General features: G+C 45.6%; 1 protein-coding gene across 9 annotated transcripts in view; it reads right to left on the bottom strand.

Annotated features, from left to right (window-relative positions):
* HYDIN (HYDIN axonemal central pair apparatus protein) overlaps positions 1-18337 on the bottom strand; it is a 335154-nt gene that overhangs the window by 277671 nt on the left and 39146 nt on the right. The window contains exon 1 of one of the 9 annotated variants that reach the window (XM_039913569.1): positions 2377-2527. The exons of the other annotated variants lie outside the window; for them this stretch is intronic. The gene's annotated coding sequence lies outside the window, so the exon portion shown is untranslated. Of the gene's footprint in view, positions 1-2376; positions 2528-18337 lie in introns of those variants that run through there. 9 annotated transcript variants of the gene reach the window in all.

Genomic DNA, 18337 nt, shown 5'->3' with positions numbered 1-18337 from the left:
AAGTCTAGAAGATTTCACTCTTTCAGGTTGCAAAATTATCACCTCTCAATGCCCCCCCCCCCCCCAACCCACCAGAGGTTAAGACGACATTTCTGTCAACAGTCCCTTTGAGTAGATGCCACAGGACCGCAGAGCCGGTGCCTACCCTTTGGTGGGCATAAGGGGAGAATGCGTCCCCAGGGAGCATGACAGGAAAAGAACCTGCCACTTCATGGCAAAATCATTCCTTGAACTCCTGAGTTCTAGTACAGTAGTGTTCTGAGCAAAAAGTTCTCTACTGCAGAATCCCCTCTTTACGAAAGGCCAAGGTTTTTGAGGGGCCGGGCCGTTACGCCGATCAATCGGGTATTGATTGAGAGCTTATTCTGTGCCAAGCACTGTTTTAGATGCTTGGGTGAGAAGCAGGCTCGGCCTGGTGAATCAAGCACAGGCCCGGGAGTCAGAAGGACCAGGGTTTTAACCCCGGCTCTGCTACTGCCTGCCGTGTGACGGCGGGCAAGTCAATTCTCTGTGCCTCAGTTATCCCCATCTGTGAAATGGGGACTAAGACGGCGAACCCCATGTGGGACATGGACTGTGTCCAATCTGATCAGCTTGTATCTACCCCAGGGCTTAGTACAGCGCCTGGCACATAGTAAGCAATTAAATTTCATCTTTAAAAAATACAGTAGTTTATAGAACCCATTCCCTGCCCAAAAGGAGCTGTGTGTCTAGAGGGAATCTTGTATCTGAATAATTTCCAAGTGAGCTGGGAAGGACATCACGACGCCTGAAAAATTCGGCAAGTTCATCCGGATGCTATAGGGTTGCGAGCATGCCGCAATAACAACTGTAATGATGACAAGCCTCCCGTTTTCTCCTGTCTCTGTACCCGTCTTATTTTTTCCATTCTGTTAACTTGAGCATGTTTCCCTTGCTGTCTCTCACGCTGCTCTTCTCTCTTGCTTTCTACAATTCTTCCATTTGCTGAAAAGTCAAGTGAAAACCTGGCACATTTGCTGGGTGATCTAAATTCCAGAGCACCAGGAAATCATTCCTCCTTCATTCTCCCCTTGAGAGGAAAAAGTGAAACGTAGAAGAACTCTGGTGTCAAATGTCTGATTAGAACAACTTTTACTGGACCGGACTTATCTGATTGCAGAATTTGCCTTTCCTTCCACTTCACCCATTCCTACAGCCTCCCTTCCAGATCTCTACTTTCCATACAGGCTTCTCCTACCCCTTCTATTTGGGGGGATTTAGTACACTTACAGCAAGCAATCGGTGGTATTTTGGAGTGCTTAGTACTCCAGTGCTTAGTACAGTGCCTGGCACATAGTAAGCAATTAAATTTCATTTTTAAAAAATACAGTAGTTTATAGAACACATTCCCTGCCCAAAAGGAGCTGTGAGTCTAGAGGGAATCTTGTATCTGAATAATTTCCCAGTGAGCTGGGAAGGACTTCATGATGCCTGAAAAATTTGCGCATAGTGAGCACTTATGTGCAGAGCACTGTACTGAGAGCTTGGGAGAATACAACAGAATTAGCAGACACGTCCCCTGCCCATGATGAGTACATAGACATTAATATAAATAATGTCTCTAGAGGGGGACAGACATTAATATAAATAAATCACTTATAATATGGTCTCTTCCTTTCCCTGAGAAACCCTCCGGATCCCACCTGTTTCAGCAAAATTAAAGGATTTCTTCTTCAACTGTGGCCTGAGAAATGAAAAGAGGTTCTAGGGAGTCTCCAGGTATCTGGCCCTCTTCTAAACAAAGGAAAACACACGTTCAAACTAGACAAACATAATTCCTCTAATGCCAAAGTTGCAAAAGAAGACTTCTCTTCAGGAGGAAATCGATAGCAGGGAAGTTAGTGGCTTAGCTAAGCTTCAGGCATTTGAAAAATACTGCTTTCGCTACCTTTAAATCAAGTCCTGCTATCTTTGATTCCTGAAGCATTACTACTAAGGTCTTGCTAGCATAGACGGTAGGCGAAGGATTCGGTTCTACCCTTGTCATTAGTGGAAAAAACAGTCATTAATACTGACGGGGTTTTAAAGACAAAAAAAGATTTGTCCATTTCTCATTCAATCTATTAATTGTATTTATTGGAAGCTTGCTGTGTGCAGAGCACTGTACCAAGAGCTTGAGCGAGTACTTTGTAACAGAGTTGGTAGGTATGTTGCCGGCCCACGCGCTTCGAGTCTAGAGTGCGCCGAAACCCCCCAAAATGCAGGCTTTAAAATATTATCTGAGGAAGCAAAGCATCTGGGATTTCATTTACTCTAAGCCCGGGGTTTTGGTGGTCTTTGGGAAAGGAGAGGCTAGTTCAAGCATGCCCAAACTCCAAGACCCATGAAAAAGCTTCCTTTTCAATAAGCACTTACCGGAAAAGGCAAGTAAACTGTCGTCTTCTCTCTAAATGACCTCTGCAGGCGGGAGTTGAGGCCCAAAGCTAGGACATCATAAAAAATATAATTCTGCAAGTGCCCAGGGATTTCTTGTTCTCCAGTAAAAGCAAATTGACAGCCTCTAGAGCTATGGATCTGACAATGAAACAGACAGGATAACAGAGTAAGGTAGGGAGTGCAGCCTTAGGTTGAAAATAACGACAAAGGGTAAGAAGGAATAAAAAAAGTTTGGAATGGAACAACCCCTACTCACAGGAAAAAAAAAATCAGCAGAATGAAAAAGAGTGATTTGTCTAACGTCTTTCCCTTTAAAAACCACGAATACAAGAAAACAATAAATTATACTAGGTTGCCACAATCTCTTGAGTCCGAAATAAGTGATCGCCTGTAAAAATCACTTGCCTGGCCTTTCTCTTTTGAATGTCACTGTCTACTTTGCATTCAAAAATATTCAAATGATTTTGTTCAAAAGATTTTTGCTTCTTCACTGCTATGAGACAGACTAAAATCACTGAGCCGCTAGGTTGAATCATCAGATCTAGCAGGCTTCATTTTAAAATCCAACCTTCTTCGCCTTACATCACAGCTCATTTACACTAGCCTTACACTGGCCAACTACGTACCCCAGAGCAAACCAAATGTAGTTTCCAAAAAGCTGTCAACCCTAAATCTTGCCAAATTCTTAGGAACACCAATGAAATCTGCCTGATTAGCTGCTGCTAGAGGGATTTGCTATCAGTAATTTTCTGGTGCGATTGAGCACTGAAGGCTCGATGGCAGCAGGGTGAGGGCATATGTATATTTTCTTCCCAAAAGATTATGCCTGGTGGTTCCATGTGAGCAGAGGGGGCGGATCCTTCTCTTCTTATATTGACTGCTGATAAACCTCCACTTTAGCAAATTTACCCCACCATTCAAACCCCGTCTTCCCTATTCCTGGGAGTTCCTTGCCCCAACTCCCTGCACCTGAACTTGCCCTCCGCCACCCGCATCCCCCGACTAGGGGAGAACAAGTGGGGGAGAGAGGGAGATAGATAGAGAGAACTAGGCTTTTCCCATCTCTCCTCTGCCTGGTCCAGCCCTTTCCCATTGCCTGGGGTAAGGCCAATTTCTTCCCCTTTCTTCCCCTCATCCTCTTCTATAACCACTGCCTCTGCTCTCCCATCCAGCCCACTCCAGCCCTAGCTCCCCAAATCTGCTGCCCCCAAAATGGAGGGGAGATGGGGGTGATGGGAAGAGGGAAAGACCAGGGAAGTGGTAGCAAAAGGAATGATTTCTGCAATGGAAGGTGCAGTGGAGTCTACCACGTTAGAGCTGAGGGTGAAAATGGAAATTCCAGGACTAGATTTGTAGGGCACAGAGGGGAGGATGGGGAGAGGGGCTGAGAAAAACCAAAATCCGTAGATCCCTGGGGAGGGAGGGATGGCCAGGCCCAGGGTCGGGGGAAAGGAAGGACCGACCTCACGTGCGGGCGGGGAACGTGCCTACCGACTCTGTTATATGGTAATCAATCAACTGTAATTATTGAGTGCTTACTATGCACAGAGCACTGTACTAAGCGTTTGGGCGAGTACAATACAACAGAGTTGATAAACACAGTTCCTGAGCACAACTAGCTTACCCCAAGTGCTCAGTACAGTCCTTGGCACACAGTAAATCTTCGATAAATACGACTGATTGATAGCTCGATTGGAAAGTGGTTCTGATGGTGGGAGAGGAGCAGTATCAGCTCCTTGGATGGGTAACTTACTGGCGTCATCATTCCCCGGCCCGCATTCCCAAACTGCTCTCCAGAGCCCCGAGGGTGGAAGCAGGCTAGGGAACAGGCTGGGGGCTGGTCGAATCCAAAAAGGACCGAGTTCCCCTTTGGCAGATTCTGAGGCAGAACTAGTGGTCCAGATTCTAAAACTATTAGTCTGGGCTGCTCCAAGTGGAATCAACCTTTGTTTCTACCTTTCAGCCCACCTCCTTCAGTGATATGAAATGGTTTTAGAAACTGTTCTTTTTTCAGCGTATTTGTTAAGTGTACTTCACGCTTGGGAGAGTACACTGCAACGGAGTTGGTAGACACATTCCCTGCTCCCGGGTAAAGTTGATCCCTTCTCTCCCTCAACCCTGTGCGGAGCCCTCCCGCACTCCCCGGGGATCTACAGATTTTGGTAGATACAAGATAATCGGGTGGGACACGGTCCACGTCCCACTTGGGGCTCACGTTCTTAATCCCCGTTTTCCAGCTGAGGTTATTGTGGCCCAGAGAAGTGAAGTGACTTGCCCAAGGTCACAGCAGACAAGTGGCAAAGCTGGGATCAGAACCCAGATCCTTCTGACTCCCAGGGCCGTGCTCTCTCCACTAGACCACTTCAATAGTTTCCTAAATCCAAAAGGAGGTGAACAACGGAGAGATTATCAACCTCCCCGTCGGATCCGATCCTTACGCTGGATTTCCTGAATTTGTAGTGAACAGTGAGTCAAGAGAACGAGTGGGGTGATCCTTCAGTAAAAATGAAGATTGGGGAACATTAAATTATAAAGTAGATTGAGATGGACGATCTTAGAAAATCACCCCAGTAAATAATAAAAGAGTTTCAGTCACTGTAACGGTGATTTTTTTTTTTTGGCTGTTTGGGTTATTTTAAACCTTAAAAACTAGGAAGTCATATATTATAAAAGAGCAGCCAATGGGAAATGCTAAACTAAAGAGAATTCGTTTCTGCCCCAGAATTCTGGTAACTTGAGTATCTCCCGTACTTCATGTTATGGTCCGAATCCCCTGACAGAAGAATTCCTAGTAAATCGCCGCAGCACCTCTATTATTTTAAATGAATTACTCTGACATGAATAATTGGAATCGAATCTTAGAGAATGCCTTAGAGAAGCTCTCGTTATTGGTTCTGGAATTTAGTCACTGCAGACAGAGTAACTGCTTGGGGAAAAGTCCATGTTTATTTATTCCAAAAGCTAAAAATTTCTCTTCCAAATAGCCTAGTTATGACATTGATTATGTCTATAACAAAGTCAGAATGGCCCGTTGATTTTTTCATCGCAGAAAAACAGTTTGAGAATGCCTTTGGGTGTCCTCTGCTGTTTCATTCGGTGAATGCCCATTTAATGAGTTTGCTCCAATTAATAGGACAGACACACATTCACACACATCACCTCCAAGTCAAGGACATCCATTTTACAAATGCCTCACGAATGGCACGCAATTGATATTTTTACCTCAGCTTACGTTATGTAAAAAGTCATTAAACGATCATCACTGTCAGTCAATCATATTTCCTGAGAGCTTACTGTGTGCAGAACACCGAACTAAGCACTTGGAAGAGTTGCTTCAACAACAATAAACGGACACGGTCCCTGCCCACAAGAAGCTCCCAGGACTCAAAAATTATGGGGGAAGCTGAAATTCCAGAATCACTATTCAATACGCTAAAGGATATTCTTTATTTGGCTCTCTACCCTATATCATTCCTTCGTTGTTAGAAAGACAAAGAGGAATAAATGATTATACAGCCCCCTCCAGCTCAATCAGCAAAAAATTTAGGCAGCAGTTGCCGTTTTGAAATATATCTCCTTTGTGATACTAAGTCACGGAACTAAGCAGGTGGAAAGTTTGTGCAGATGAACTGTCTTCCTTCTAATTCCCACAATACCCATTCTGTAATATTACACGGACAAATTTCTTCTCAGGGTACAGAATGACCCCAGGGAGGATTTTTCTATAGAGGTATATGACGGTGTCAGAAGATCAGTTTCCAAACCTCTTGATCATTCTTGCATTCAGATCAGCTCTGATCCGCCTATACAGCTTTTATATTTTTAGGGTCCTTTTTTTTGAGCTAATCGTTAAGTGCTTACAATGTACCAGGCACTGAACTAAGCACTGGAGTAGGTACGAGCTAATCGGGTTGGACACGATCCATGTCCCAAGTGGGGCTCTTTTTAGATGCATTTTACAAAACCTCTCGATCATTCTCGTACGCAGATCTGCACTCATCTGCCTATACAGCTTTTACATTTTTCAGATCCTTTGTAGTGCTAATTGTTAAGGGCTCACAATGTGCCAGGCACTGTACTAAGCACTGGAGTGGGGAGGTAGAAGCCAATCAGGTTGGACCCAATCCGTGTCCCAAGTGGGGCTGACGGGCTTAATCCCCATTTTACAGATGAGGTAACTGAGGCCCAGAGAAGTGAAGTGATTTGCCCAAGGTCACCCAGCAGACTGGTGGCAGAGCTGGGATTAGAACCCAGGTCCTCTGACTCCCAGGCCTGTGCTCTATCCAGTGGGCCACGCTGCTCCTCATGTCTCCCTCCCAGCGTCCTTCCCTTATTCCCCGGGGCGATCCAGGAGGGCTTGCTTCAGGGTAACAGGATAATGATTTACTGTGAATTGGTAGCGAAGACCACTGACTTGATTTATTTTACAAGCCAAACAAGACCTGGGAAGCAAGAGCAGGGGGAGCGGGGCACTTTCTTCCTATCTCTTTACAAGGCTTATAGGGGCATTCCTTAACAGTCTTTCTCAAATGATAACAGTGTTTCTCAAAGTAGAGCCTAGAAATTTGCCTTGCAACCATTGGGATTCTCACTGCTTGGGCACGGGCTGACCTCCCAAATCCACAAATGTGCCCGTGCCCAAGGAAGTCCAATACGATGGGGCCTGGGATCATCCGACTTAGGCCTAGTCTTATAAAAGGATTTTTTTTCCCTCTGGGGCCGTAGGGGAGACGAGATGGAAGGGGAGGTTCATACTCCTCTCTTCCACCATTCTCTGCCTAACGGGCCTTTTCCTCCAGCCGACACCTTCCTGCAACCCAGCAATAGTGGGAGCAATTGAAGATGAGGTGGAAGGGGCCCGGCAGCTGAAGGGAATGTCCTGACCCAATCTGGACTGGCCTCCCGCCAGAGCTGCTGCTTCCAATGGGGTTCCAGTTCCCTGGGGCACATCCGGCAGTAGGGAAATAAAGGGTTCCTCAACAGTAGGAGCGGCCAGTAGCAGGGCCAACTCTCTAGCTGAGCAGCAACAGGTGCCCTGGGGAGGGGGTGAACTAAGATACGGCAGCACCGGGGTAAACTGGGGCCTACATCTGCCTCAAGCCTCCTGAAAAGTACAGGTGGTTAAGCGGCGGCTGAGGATGGCCTCGAGGAAACGGGAATCGCGTGGATGCTTTGAAGGGAAGAGGGAATTAACAGCCGCGGATTCTGAGAAGAGGGTAGGAGGAAGGCAGCAAAGTGGTATATTCCAAAACCCACATCACCCTCCCCACTACTGATGAAACGGGAATCTCATGGATGCTTTGAAGAGGGAATTAAAGCCGTGGATTCTGAGAAGCGGGTAGGAGGAAGGCAGCAAAGTGGTACATTGCAAAACCCACATCACCCTCACCATTACCATCGGTGGTGTTTGAGTGTTTACTTAGTGCAGAACACTACTAAGCACTGTCATTCTGGTTACTGTCACCTTTGATCTTCTAGACTGTGAGTCCGCTGTTGGGTAGGATTTGTCTCTATTCGTTGCTGAATTGCATTCTCCAAGCGCTTAGTACAGTGCTCTGCACACAGTAAGTGCTCAATAAATACGACTGAATGAATTTCTTAATGGTTTCCTATACTTGGGAGTGTAGGAAGCAGCATGGCCCAGTGGAAAGGGCCCCGGCTTGGGAGTCAGAAGGCGACGGGGGAAGCAGCGTGGCTCAGTGGAAAGAGCCTGGGCTTCGGAGTCAGAGGTCATGGGTTCGACTCCCGGCTCTGCCGCTTGTCAGCTGTGTGACTCTGGGCGAGTCACTTAACTTCTCTGGGCCTATTACCTCATCTGTAAAATGGGGATCGACTGTGAGCCTCACGTAGGACAACCTGATGACCCTGTATCTACCCCAGCGCTTAGAACAGTGCTCTGCACATAGTAAGCGCTTAACAAATACCAACATTATTATGGGCTCTAATCCTGGCTCCGCCACTTGTCTGCTGTGTGACGTTGGGCAAGTCACTTCATTTTTCTATGCCTCAGTTACCCCATCTGTAAAATGGAGGTTAAGACTGTGAGCCCCATGTGGGACCCTGTGCCTAACCTGATTATCTTGTATCTATCCCAGCATTTAGTACAGCGCCTGGCACATTAGTAAGCATTTTATGCTGTGAAAAAGGAGTCCACTCGCACTGTAAAATAGTACATAGATACATCGAGTACAGCTTCAAGATCCTCATTTCTGATCTCCAACATACTGGATATCACTGAGTATGAATGGACATGTTTCAAAGCTAAGAAGTCTATCCCAAGACTGAAAATTAAAAATGGCAAAGCCCAGAATCGGTATGTCCCCCAATCAAGAAAAGAGGGGAAAGCATTAACAAATATTACAATAACTGTTGGCAGGTCTTTAGAAGATTCAGTCCTTTCCGAATTAGTTCAAAGATAGAAAAATTAATAATCAAGCCCTTATTTTCATTTTACCAACCCAGGCCCTCCAAAGGAAAAGTCACCTATCCGCTAGGTGGCTGCCGGCCAGAGAGAGGAAAGCTGTGATTACCAAAAAGGAATAGTTCCAAAGGCGATTTTTCAGGTCACGACCGTGCAAGGAGGATAACGGTGAAGAAGACTCAACGGCAATCTTTTCAGGGTGGGTGCGTGCAGCACTTAAACGAAGTCCTCCAAATCACCAAACCAGAGGCAGTGGAGCCAGTACATCTGACCAAAAATTCATTCTGAAAATTGAATTTTCGAGCGACGTTGGTCAGTCCTCGGAAAATATTTAAGATCCCATTAAAAAACAAAAACCAGTCGCCCTTATTGGACCTTTTGGTTGGTAAGGCAGGGCCACCGGCAGCCTCTTCCTCCTTTCCACTAGAGGACGGCAATACGCAGGAGAAACAGAGCAGCCTGATTCTCCTCTATCCCCTTCTTCTCGGCATCGTCTGTTGCCTCTTGCATCCCTACTAGCGGCTGTTTAAGTGTGGCCCCACGGTCCCTTTTTATTAAGATGTCCAATATAATTGTTTTAATTAATATTAGATGACTGGCATTGCTGAAAGCAGTGATGAAAATCGATGGGAGCCGTTGGACAGATATGAAAGAAGGCAATACACTTGAACCGCCGGGCATGTAGCACAGCAATTTTTCTTCTTTCAGTCAATGGCAGGCCTTACCGGGGAAATGCAAACTGCTAAGTTTCTCTTTCAGAAGCTATTCAAAATGACCTACAAGACTATAAATCCAGGATTAAAGTATTTTTTGCAAAGCAATGTCCACTAGCATTCCAAAATCTCTCTTACCCCTCAACGACAACAAAAAAAATACTCTAAAAAAATATCTGTTAAGCACTTACTACGTTGCCAGGGCACTGAAGGTACAATATAATCAGGTTGGATACAGTCCATATCCCCCAGGGAGTTCACAGCTCTAATTCCCATTTTGAAAATGAAGTAAGCGAGGCCCAGAGAAGAGAAGCGACTTGCCCAAAGTCACACAGCAGACAAGTGGCAGAGCTGGGATTAGAACCAAGGTCCCTCTGAATCCTACGTCCATGCTCTATCCATCGGGCCACGCTGCTTTCCTTCCACGAGAAAAGTTCTGCTAAGCAATAATCTCTTTTCCAACTATCCCTCCAACTTTCCAACTCTGTGGAAGTCAGGAATTTATCATATGGTTTTTGTGTTTAATCAATTTTACAGAGATTTTCATCTCCCACTGTTTCATATTTCCTTCTCAAAATAATCCTTTAGGCATATTCATAGAATACAATTGTTCCTGAAATAATGTAGGTTGAAATGTCTGTCACAGTCGCTTCTGAAGTTAAGCTGTAGCTATGATACACATTAAATCTATTTGTGGGAGGCCGATCATCTTGACTATCTTCTGCCTTTCGATCACATCTGCTTGAAATTGGCGGTAGAGAACAAAACTTCATTTTAAAATGACCTAATTTATTGATCCTATTTTCCCCAAAAGATTAAAAATGAATTAGATAGGTTAGCCTCTCCATTGCTCTTGACATTTAGCCCGGCATGTTTGACATTAAATTCTGGATCAACTGCCTGCTTGTTTGGAAGGTGGCTTTATCCTGTTGCTTTGCCCACTGTGGTCGGCATTAAGGGAAACGTCAAGCTGCCGAAGTTGTAAAAATATTATGTGCTGCTGCGTGCAGAAGGAAGCTATTGTCGTGTACTCTGCCAAGCATCTAGTGCTCTGCACTTGGTCGGCACTCAATAAATACCTTTGATTGATTGCTCGGTGTCACTCTGGACCAGAAAAAAGGTTTAGTATTGGTGACTCGGGACTGAGGATTTAGTCAATCGTATTTATTGAGCGCTTACTGTGTCCAGAGCACTGTACTAGGCGCTTGGAAAGTACAATTCGGCAACATACAGAGACAATCCCCAACCAACGAGGGGCTCACGGAGGGGAGGGAAGATAGAGGATAAATGTAGGGCACACATAGGGAGCTTTTGAAGATCACCATCCCTTTCCTCAGCTGTACAATGGCGATTAGACATCTGGTTTTCTTTCCCTGTTAGAGTAGGAGCCCCCTGTAGGGCAAGGAATATGTCCAGGTTAATTGTATCTTCTCTACCCCAATGCTTAGTACAGTGCTGGACGTATAGAAAACACTTAAATACCGCAATGATTATTATTCTGCGAATGCCATCTATGAACAGGCAAGGAATTCCCCCTGAGGGTCTCTGCTTCTGGGCATAATTAGCCACCTGCAGCCTCACAGTAAAGTTCAGACGGTTAATTGCCCTGGCAAATAGCCAGTTATTTTGAGGCACCAAAAAACTCCACCTTTAGGAATGGGAGAAATGAACTCGAATCGTGCAGTGCCTATGCAGAGCAAACCGAGCTTTGGTTTTTACAATCTCATCCCTAAAACACCCGACTCCCATAGTAAATTCTACCTGCTTTGGGAGGACCATGGGCCAGCAAGGGGCGTCTGCACTGCTGAGATTGGAGCTTTTGGCTCTGAGAAGAGGAGCCATTTCAAGGCCAGATGGTCAGAATATAACATCATGTTTCAGCTTGAACAATTTTGTTTGGGCACTGAAATCTTGCCAAGGGGACCCACTTTAAATGTAAAGTACCTCTATGGGGAGGGCCATCAGAGGACAGGGGAAAATGGATTTCTCTGGGGCAGGGCTTCCCAATTTTATTTATTTGCTTTTTGGGGTTTTTGGGGGGGGGAGAGGGTTTGGTTAAATCAGGCTCACAGACTATGGCAGCAAGTTCCCCACCCGAGGGTCCTGCCGTCTTTAGTTTCGCTGTTCAGGCTCAAGGGCGCGTCTCTGTCTCCAAGTACATCCATATCAGGAGCGTGAAATTAAAAGCGGATATGAGTGTGACCCCCATCTGGGACCGGGGCCATCTTCAATTTGCTACCTTGTATCCATCCCAGCGTTTAGTACAGTGTTTGCACTAAATGAATATCACAATCATCATCACTCTAGAAGTAATGAAATAATGCCCAACCTTATTAACTTGTATCTACCCCAGCGTTTAGTACAGTGTTTAGCCAAAAGTACACAATAATAACAATGGAGTATTGTACCACTTGCAGCTTAAATTGAGTTCCCCAAGGAAGGGACAAAACCTCATTCTCAGAAACTCTGAAACGATTCTTTGGGAGTTCCCGCTAGGCACACCCAGACGATAATACGGCAAATTCACGTTGTTCTTTCAAGTAACACAATTTGTATAGAAGAGGCTAAGGTGACCAAAAAACTGGTCACGTTGGGCAGGGTAAAGTAAGGAGATGAGAACAAGGGAATGGACACAGGAAGAGAAGAGGGAAAGAAAGAAGAGGGGCAGGAGAAAAAGAGGAAAAAAGGAAAAAAGGGAGTCAAAGAAGGAAAAGGAAGGGAAGTGGGGCAAAGGAGAGCGACAATCTACAGAAAGGGATGAAATAATCTGGTCAGATTGGGCAGGGTAAAGTGAAGAGATGAGAACGAGGGAAAGGACACAGGAAGAGAAGAGGGAAAGAAAGTAGATAGAGAGGCAGGAGAAAAAGAGGAAAAAGGGGAGTCAAAGAAGGAAAAGGAAGGGAAGTGGGGCAAGGGAGAGCAACAACCTACAGAAAGGGATGAAATAATCTGGTCAGATTGGGCAGGGTAAAGTGAAGAGATGAGAACGAGGGAAAGGCCACAGGAAGAGAAGAGGGAAAGAAAGAAGAGGGGCAGGAGAAAGAGGAAAAAAGGGAGTCAAAGAAGGAAAAGGAAGGGAAGTGGGGCAAAGGAGAGTGACGACAATCTACAGAAAGGGATTAGATAATCTGGTCAGTTTGGGCAGGGTAAAGTGAAGAGATGAGAACGAGGGAAAGGATACAGGAAGAGAAGAGGGAAAGAAAGTAGAGGGGCAGGCGAAAAAGAGGAAAAAAGGGAGTCAAAGAAGGAAAATGAAGGGAAGTGGGGCAAAGGAGAGCGACAATCTACAGAAAGGGATGAGAGATAATCTGGTTAGACTGTGCAGGGTAAAGAGATAAGAATAAGGGAAAGGATACGGGAAGAGAAGATGGAAAGAAAGGAGAGGGGCAGGAGAAAAAGAGGAAAAAAGGGAGTCAAAGAAGGAAATGGAAGGCAAGTGGGGCCAAGGAGAGTGACGACAATCTACAGAAAGGGATAAGAGATAAGGATGATCACCTTACTTCCTCCTGCCCCTAAGATTCTCTGCCCCTGCTGCCTGAACTGGAAGGTTTGGGTGATTGTGGGGTAGACTGAATGGGGCTAACAGCTGACGGTGGCCGGAGAGAGAAGAGGCAGAGAGCAGCGACTGGCAGCTGCGCTGTCTCGGCCGTACGGAAATTAGCCTTTCTGGACCAGGGTTGGGAATTCCCCGAGTAGCCTCTTTTTTAACAGGAATAATGGCAACTGTTGCCACCGCTGCTCTCACCGTCACCTCTATCCCTTGGGGAAGCAGCGTGGCTCAGCGGAAGGAGCCCGGGCTTGGGAGTCAGAGGTCCTGGGTTCTAATCCCGGCTCCGCCGCTTGTCAGCTGGGTGACTTTGGGCCAGTCGCTTCACTTGTCTGGGCCTCACTCCCCTCATCTGTCAAATGGGGATGAAGACTGTGAGCCCCACGTGGAACAACCTGATCACCTTGTATCCCCTCGGCACTCAGAACAGTGTTTTGCAAAGCGCTTAACAAATACCATCATTATTATTATTATAAGCAGGTCCATCACGCTGTCTTAGGCCTGGCGAGTGGCAGGGCAGAAGCTTTAAGAGCACGGCTGTCCGGCCCAAAGAGGGAAACTGCCTCATCTTGCTTAAAGATTCCCTATTTATGGTACTTGTTCTGAGCTTCCTATAGGCCGAGCACTATGTTCTAAGCACTTGGGTGGATACAAGTCAATCAGGTTGGACACAGGCCCTGTCCCACAAGGGGCTCACAGTCTATGTAGGAAAGAGAAGAATTTAATCCCCATTTTACAGATGAGGTAACTGAGGCACAGATTTAAGTGAAATGACTTGCCCAAGGTCTCCCAGCAGACACATGGCCGAGTGGGGATTAGAACACAGGTCGTCCAACTCTCAGAGCCCGGCCTCTTCCCACTACACCACCCACCATTCCTCCCACCCCGAATGCCTTCTTTCCTTAAAAAAATTAGACTTATCTATCCCTTATTTATTTCAGTGAGACAACATAAAAGTGAGATACGAACTACAAAAAAGAAATAAATCACTTCTGGAAGCAGCTTTCAGTCAGCTGTAAAATTGATCACTTAGCCAAGATCAAGACGGCAGAGTCTGCTTGTGGAAGGAGAATAACCTCAGTGGCAAGAGCCCGGGCTGGGGAGTCAGAGGTCATGGGTTTGAATCCCTGCTCTGCCACTTGCCAGCTGTGGGACTGTGGGCAAGTCACTTCGCTTCTCTGTGCCTCAGTGACCTCATCTGTCAAATGGGGCTGAAGACTGTGAGCCTCACGTGGAACAACCTGATGACCCTGTATCTCCCCCAGCGCTTAGAACAGTGCTCGGCACATAGTAAGCGCTTCACAAATACCAACATTAATAACCTGGACTTCCCTAGCACCTTTCCTTTGAAGATCTGAAATAGTTAAGTAATGATTCTAGTCCCTTTACTCCATTTTTAATCAAGTGTTGGGGAGGATGAGTTGTTTGCAAAAGGGTCTAATTACCAAGAACAAATTATCTCTTTAAGAACCATCTGTTTAACTGTAATTACAAACGGCATTGTGAAAACAAAAATGATTAACAACAGATGCTAAAACTCACTCACTGGTCTTGTTTTTCCCTATCACTGACTGCTGAACCTACGATTGCTGGTCTAACCCAAACAAGCAGTGTCAGGGAAACGGTACGGTGGCTATTCACTGCTCTCTGTAATATTTTATAATTTAGTTACTGTCAACTTACAATTTATTACAAAATCTCATTCTGGTGGAGCTGAGGTTACTAATTACAGCTTTTAGATTGCATTCCCCTGTTATTCCTTTTTATTAAACTTCAATTCTTTCTGACAGTGACATGGATCAGATAGCAACAGAAATGGAATGCTGAACAAAAAAATCTCTCCTTTCACTTCCCAACTCATCTTCGAGGCTAATGCCCTCTGTGACAATTACAGTTAATTAGTAGGTGCATTTTGAAATATTTGCAGTTCGGCTAATTATTTGGCTTTCAAAATACAAATTTCTGCCTTCCCGGCTCTGAAATACACTTAGTGCACCATTTTATTTAAAACCCCCAAATCGTTAATCCCGTTTACAGTCACGATCAAAAATAACTTAGCTGGAAATTCGATTCAATTAGGGATTCTAATTAAAAAACACCCCTATCACTGGAAACTGCAGTGGATATTTCTAAACCGTGCTATTTATCTAGCATCAATAAAACAGTTGATGCTGATCAGAACATCTCACCCTCGAAAGGGATCCTCCCCTCTAGACTGTAAGGTCCTTCTGGGCAGCAAGGCAGTCGGTGGAAATATATCGAGTCAAGCTCATTGTGGAGAGGGAATATGTCTGTTATACTGTATTCTCTCAAGCGCTTAGTACGCTGCTCTGCACACAGCAGGTGTTCAATAAATACCACTCGTTCATTTGATATTGAATTCTCCCACGCACTTAGCACAGTGCTCTGCACATAGTAAGTGCTCAAATATAGCGATTGGAATAGCTATATAGAAGCAGCGCGGCGTGGTGGAAAGAGGCCGGACTTAGGAGTCGGAGGTCATGGGTTCGACTCCCGGCTCTGCCACTTGTCAGCTGTGTGACTGTGGGCGAGTCACTTCACTTCTCTGGGCCTCAGTTACCGCATCTGTAAAATGGGAATTAAGACTGTGAGCCTCATGCGGGACAATCTGATCACCCGGTTTCTACCCCAGCGCTTAGAACAGTGCTCTGCACACAGTAAGCGCTTAACAAATACCAACATTATTATTATAATACACTGCATCTGGAGAGTCCACTGATGAAGAGGTGGTGAAGGTATTACGGCCTATTCATTCGATTTGAGAAAATATATTCCAGCATTTTCTTTAGAGTCGATCAAGAGCACCACAACAGTACTCTGCAGGCATATATCCATCAGTGGTACCTACTGAGTGCTTACTGTGTGCAGAGCACTGCACTAAGTGCTTGGGAGAGTAACCGTACAACGGAGTTGGTAGACGTGTTCCCTGCCCACATATAAGCCGTACTTTTCGCCCACAGAGCTAGGTATTTTGCAAATAAATGTCAACTCGTTACTCCAAACTAGGAAAAGGACCATTAAAGTCCCCTTTTCCTGATCCAAGGAATGAGAAAAGTGGCTTGGAATGAGACCATACCAGTGATTTCTACATGCTCTTTAAGGGCAGACATAGCGTGTACTTCTCAGTCAGTGGTATTTATTGAGCACTTACTTTATTATACCCTTCGTACACGGTGCACTGCACAGAGTCAGTCTGCAATAAACTGCACTGATCAATTTTTGACCAGGGAATGAACCAAATTTAGGAACGTACAGTTTAGCACTAGAAACACCCAACTTGGAGGTCTCAATATTTACGTTAATATGAATTAATTTATTTACAGGTGAAAGGGTAATGGCAAATTCAACCCTCCTATGGGCAGGTATTCTGTTTATTCTTTAATATGTACTCCGTGAATCTGAACAGCAATGAACTCTGCCGGTATTGAAAGAAAAACCGGGTGACAGACGTAATTTTTCTCCCCAGTCTGCCTCAAAGTCATTCTGAGACACTTTGTTTTCTCCATTACTGCCCTGCCCAGCTAAAATTCAGCAGCGCCAACACCCTGCAACTATTCTGCTACAGCAAAATCCAACAAATTACTCGGAGTGAAAAATAGCAGTTCATTACATCTGGCCATTGCCTCCTTCCAAACTCACGTACCTGAAGGGAATGAACATCCTTTTTGGATAATTGCTTGGGAAAAAATGATTAACTGCCCACTTCAAATATTGATCACTGGGAGGGCCTGTGTGTGCTATTTCACTGCTGAAACTTGGTCACCATACCAGGTTCCCAGTGGTGTTTGGATGCTTGAGCCTCTACAGTTTGAGTTGCTGAACATCTTGCTAATTGTTTTCAATTTCTATGAATGATCCCCTCCGCAGCTAGGAAATGAAAGGTCCCCGAATCTCGGGGGACAGATGAAGCAACATTCCTAACAATGCACCATTACAGCAAAACTTGCCCATTTGAATGGATAATAGCCATTTGACATGAGAACTCTTCCGCCAGACAATAATAATAATAATAACGTTGGTATTTGTTTAGCGCTTACTATGTAGAGAGCACTGTTCTAAGCGCTGGGGCAGATACAGGGTCATCAGTTTGTCCCACGTGAGGCTCACAGATAATCCCCATTTTACAGATGAGGGAACTGAGGCACAGAGAAGTGAAGTGACTTGCCCACAGTCACACAGCTAAGTGGCCGAGCCGGGAGTCGAACCCGTGACCTCTGATCCCGAAGCCCACGCTCTTTTCACTGGGCCACACTGCTTCTCCAAGTCGGGGAAGTAATAAACTCTAAGTAGAAGGCATTCCACAAACGAAAGTCAGAAGGTTTACTATAATTTTCCCAAGGAGCCTTTGAGACATCCCTGTTCTCAGAAAGCCAGATGGCCTAATGGAAAGAGCATGGGCAAGGGAGTCTGAGGACCTGGGTTCTAATCCCAGTTTCACCATTCATCTGCTGGGTGACTTTGGGCAAGTCACTTCACTTCTCTGGGCCTCATCTTAAAATGGGGATGAAGACCGTGAGCCCCACGTGGGACAACATGATGACCCTGTATCCTCCCCCTGCCCTTAGAACAGTACCTGGCACATAGTAAGCGCTGAACAAATGCCATCATTACTATCATCATCATCATCTGTAAAATGAGGATTAAGACTGTGTGGGAGCCCCATGTGGGTCCATCTGATTAGCTTGGATCCACCCTGGCGCTTAGAACAGTGCTTGGCACATAGCAAGCGCTTAACGGATGCCGCCATCATCATCATCATCATCTGTAAAATGGGGATTAGGTCTGTGAGCCCCATGTGGGCCCATCTGATTAGCTTGGATCCTCCTCTGTGCTTAGAACAGTGCTTGGCACACAGTAAGCGCTTAACACCTGCCATCATTATTATCATCTGTAAAATGAGGATTAAGACTGTGAGTCCCGTGTGGGTCCACCTGATTAGCTTGGACCCACCCTGGCGCTTAGAACAGTGCCGGGCACATAGTAAGCGCTTAACAGATGCCATCACCATCATCATCTGAAAATGGGAATTGGGACTGTGAGCCCCATGTGGGTCCACCTGATTAGCTCGGATCCACCCTGGCGCTTAGAAGAGGGCTTGGCACATAGTGAGGACTTAACAGATGCCATCATTAGTATTATCATCTGTGAAATGGGGATTAAGACTGGGAGCCCCACGTGGGCCCATCTGATTAGCTTGGATCCACCCTGGCGCTTGGCACATAGTAAGCACTTAACAGA

This window comes from Ornithorhynchus anatinus, chromosome 11 (genome assembly GCF_004115215.2).
Source record: "Ornithorhynchus anatinus isolate Pmale09 chromosome 11, mOrnAna1.pri.v4, whole genome shotgun sequence".
NCBI lineage: Eukaryota > Metazoa > Chordata > Mammalia > Monotremata > Ornithorhynchidae > Ornithorhynchus > Ornithorhynchus anatinus.
The sequence above is the reverse complement of the archived record's forward strand: the minus strand, read 5'-3'. Positions and strand labels throughout refer to the sequence as shown.